This window comes from Arachis hypogaea, chromosome 16 (assembly GCF_003086295.3).
Source record: "Arachis hypogaea cultivar Tifrunner chromosome 16, arahy.Tifrunner.gnm2.J5K5, whole genome shotgun sequence".
Lineage (NCBI taxonomy): Eukaryota > Viridiplantae > Streptophyta > Magnoliopsida > Fabales > Fabaceae > Arachis > Arachis hypogaea.
In genome coordinates this window covers 121,794,265-121,798,600 of record NC_092051.1, presented here as the reverse complement: position 1 = coordinate 121,798,600, position 4,336 = coordinate 121,794,265, and the positions used below count along the sequence as shown (strand labels likewise).

Sequence of the window (4,336 nt, the reverse complement as noted above, 5' to 3'; positions counted from 1 at the left end):
AAACTCTATAAATGTATGCATATTTAGTTTATAAAAAACAAACGTCAAAGTCTTTTGTGCAGATACTATTCATATGAATGTCAGCGGCGAATTTAAGGGGGCTAAAGTGGCCATGATCTCACAACTAGAAAATGGATTAATACAGACAGATTTACAGACGGATTTAGTCTTTATTACAGACGGATTTTTGGTTACCAACGAAATTAACGACAGATTTTGTCCCTTTGTAAAAGCCCCGTCGGAAATTATTTACCGACGAATTTTTTTTCGTCAAAAAATTACAGACGGATTTTTACCAGTTACCGACGAATTTTCCTCTGTAAATTTTCTATCCATTTCCCAAAGGCGACGAACTTTCCGACGGATTTTTCGTCTGTAATTACAGACGGATTTTTAGACGGATTTTCTGTCTGTAATTACAGACAGATTTTCCGACAGATTTTCCGTCTGTAATTACAGATGAATTTCCGACAGATTTTTCGTCTGTAATTTGAACTTTGAAAAATCATCCCACATTCTGATTACAGATAGAAAATCCGTCTGTAAATCCGTCAGTAAGGTAAAATAGAATTTTTTTATTTTTCTAATGCAAAATAAACTTTTTCATATAAAATAAATATAAATTTAATACAAATTTTTATCTAATTTGTATTCGAATATTTATAATATTTCAAAAAATAAACAAATTCATCGTATTATGAAGTACTATAAACAAGCAAGTCAATATAATTCAAAACATAAACAAAATGTATTGATCATCAACTATAATTCCTAGTATATTGTTCAACTATACTAAAACTATCAGCTATAGTCTTCAATGTCATCTTCATCCTCATCATCATCATAGTCCTCATCCGAAGACATTGAGGGTGGCGACGGTGGTAGTGGAACTGCACTAGAACTACTTGACGCTCTAACCTTCTTATAATAGCTAATCTTTCTTTTGTGACACATTTAACTTGGACGATAAGAGCTATATTTCTCACTGGAAGTGCTAGTTTCCACAACAGGACTTCTGGTTGCCACAGGAGAAGAATCAGGTGATTGTTTCTTCTTCTCAGCAGTAAGAACTTGAGAGAGAGCAGCTACTGCTGCTGCTCTTTGTGATCCTTGACTTCTTCCAGTTGTCTTAGGGCTAGAACTTTTGGTTCTGGATGATGATTTAAATGCAGAGTTTAAAGCAGCCAAAGCTTCTGCTCTTTGTCTTGGTCCTCCTTGATTCAGCCCATTCAATCTATCCTGTGACTGTGAGAGTAGAAAGTATTAGAAAGAAAGGCAAGTTCCAACGGAGTATGAAATCATCATGATCTGTGACTTGATTTGGAGATGTTCAATTTAATTTAAAAACTATGATATCTTTCCTTCATTTTTCTTTTTGGCAAATTTAATTTAAATACTATGATATTCTTTCCTTCAATTTTCTTTTCGGCAAAGATGGAAAAACCTGAACCTGTACCTACCTAAATATAATTATTAAATTTACCACTAATAACAAAAGAAAGATACCATATACAATATGCTTAAATGCTTCATCATTATCCTACACCCTCTTGTTAGGAGAACCTACTTTTGGTTGAATTTCATTGACTATAAAACAACAAAGAAAAACATAGTTTATACAATCTTAAATATGTTGCCATACCATACTGGATGTCATATTAGAAGATGAATTAAAGGCATTAGACAAGGCAGAAAGCTTCAGCTCTTTGTCTTGGTCCCCCTTGACTTGGCCCATTAGACTTTTCCTGTCAACATATTCAGCAAGCATAGTTAAACAGATATTCATTGCACAACATATTTACTGTACAGCATTAGAGTAAGAAAAATAGCAAAATTTTTGTTATCAGAATTAATAACTCAGGTCTATACCTCTACAGCATGGCGAATCCCGAAGAGTAATGTCACCTTTTTCTGGAAAGAGTTCCCCTGTACCTGCATTGCATCAGGAAATAATCCATAAAGTGGCTCATTTTGAAACATGGACATGCATATGGATTACCTAATCAATTTCAGAAATCACACATATATCCGATATACTTCAGCTAAGTATATGTATTGATAGCATTATGTAGCACTATAATAAATATAATAGTAACTTTTACATGCAGAAAACTGTAATCAACAACTGCAGAGGATAATAATTGCCAGAACAAAGTCATTCTAAGAAAATAAGACAAATAAAAAATTGGAATTATGTTATGTTGTAGCACATACCGAAGCTTTAGCATGTCCCATGGAAAGTATGTTGTGAAAAAGCATGGTTCATTCCTTTTTGTTACTTTATATAGCGTACCCGAGGAGATAGTCCCTCTAGTGATACAGCCTTATCTATATAGCTCTGAGAAAATTTTCCAGAAGAAATCAAGTAAAGGACAATATGAGAAATAAATGCTCGAATCTGTTGAGCATGTTTACCTGGCCAATTTCAAAATCATTTTGTTTTTCTTTTGGGTCCACAGACTGGCCAATCCAAACAAACACTTCTGCACTTCTTGTACAAATCAATCAAATCATTTTTCTCTGAGTCAGATCCCCTATAGTTTGCTTCAAACTCCTCAATATCAGCTTCAGTGACCTGTTAGCAAGTATCATAAAACCTTGTAAATGCAAATAAGAACTGTGCGACAAGAAATCAGAACAAAATCAGGATCAACGCAAACAACCTTCTTGTACATTGTTCTAAAGTAGTTGTGAAGATTCTTGACAACATCCCCGGCAAGGTTCTGATTTTCAGAAACAAATATAAATGAATAATGTTGATGTACATGACACGAAAAAAAATGCTGAAATGCTTATATTGCATTCTGCTGTAATAAAATCATCATAACAAGAGCAGATTCCTCCACAAATAGTTGACAGACCATAAAAGTTTAATTTGAATGAATCTAGAAAAATGCAAATTACAGATATGTTATCTTGTGGTTTTAATGTTGTAAATGCATCTACAGATACGAGAAACCAAGAACACTCACAGCATCATCAACACAACTAATCTTATCATAAATGGCTCGCTTTTCTTCATCCCCAAGAATCGAGATAACATTTTTCAGTTGCTGAAATTTTGCTTTAGCTCCTGTAAATGATTAATTGAACCATAAACATCAAATTTAATAGATGGTCAGAGGCCTAATTAGACAAAAACCTGTTTGATGCTATTGTTAAATGGAGTGTTCAAAGAGCTTCAATAGTATTTTGCTGAGAAGATACTAAATTTTTATGGATATTTCAAAAATTTTCAGAATATTAAAGGGTACAATGGAATCTTTGGATATCAACGTGGCTCCACCCTGCTTACTGTAAAACAGAAAACATTAGATAAATACCTCATCACCAGGGTTCTTGTCAGGATGCAGCCTCAATGCTAACTTGTAATAAGCCTTCTTTATTTCCTGTTGTGATGCTGTTCTCTCTACACCAAGTACCTAAGAGCAAAGAAGCAACAGGTTAGTGTCCAAAATATCAGTGCTCTCTGCGCATTGATACAAATCAAGAAATGGAAACGGGTAAGTCATATACTCATATCTCAAAGAGTAGATGATCACCTAAGTCTTGATTAAAAACTCGCATCTGCAAGAAAAAAGCTATTTAAAACAGAAAAGCATTCAAGGAATATTTTAGTTATTATTAATTATAAGTTTATAACTAGCATGCCAAAAAAGAAAATGTCCTTAACACCAAGGTGGACATAAAAAATCTTAACTCAATGCATCAAATTGATCTATATTTTCAAAGTCTTCATAGGAAAATAACTCATTCTGTATGTTAAAGACACAAGTACCTTATTATCAATAAACTCATCTACCATCAACAACAATATTCATGAAAAGTACCAAGAACTTCAAACTCTCATCAGTAACAGTCATCCTCTTAAGCTTAAGCTCTTCAAGAAAAGGGTACTTTTCAGCAAACACCACAAGCCAAAAGTGAATATCAGCACCCCAATTTGCAGGAACCAAGTTGAAATCAGAGAAACGTGGCTTCCCTTTCAGTATAACACTTCTTATGTTTGGGAACCTTCGGGTTAAGATCTCAGGGGACACAGAGTAGCAGTTACCTATGAACACGTTCCTCCTTGACCATCTCTCAGCGTTGTACCACTCCTTGCAAACCAGTGACACAGAGCTTCTGTCCTTTCTTGATTTCAGCATCCCAATAACATGCTCAAGAACCTCATCTGGAAAACACAATGAATCTCTTAGAAGGATCACTATCACACTACAGCAAGAAGCAGCAGCAAAAGAAAAAAGATAGTGCAGTGAAAAGAATCACCAAAAATTGAAAAATCATGAGGAAAAAAGTTTCAACAACAAATTTTAAATCAAACTAATTACTAAAA

At 34.0% G+C, this 4,336-nt stretch overlaps 1 long non-coding RNA gene across 1 annotated transcript; it reads right to left on the bottom strand.

Annotated features, from left to right (window-relative positions):
- Nucleotides 1-668: 668 nt before the first annotated feature.
- LOC112758960 (uncharacterized) lies at nt 669-1,960 on the bottom strand. Its single transcript, XR_003814856.2, has 3 exons — nt 1,870-1,960; nt 1,643-1,745; nt 669-1,245 (listed from the first exon to the last, which is right to left on the bottom strand). It is a non-coding gene; the product is annotated as an uncharacterized lncRNA (long non-coding RNA).
- Nucleotides 1,961-4,336: the final 2,376 nt, after the last annotated feature.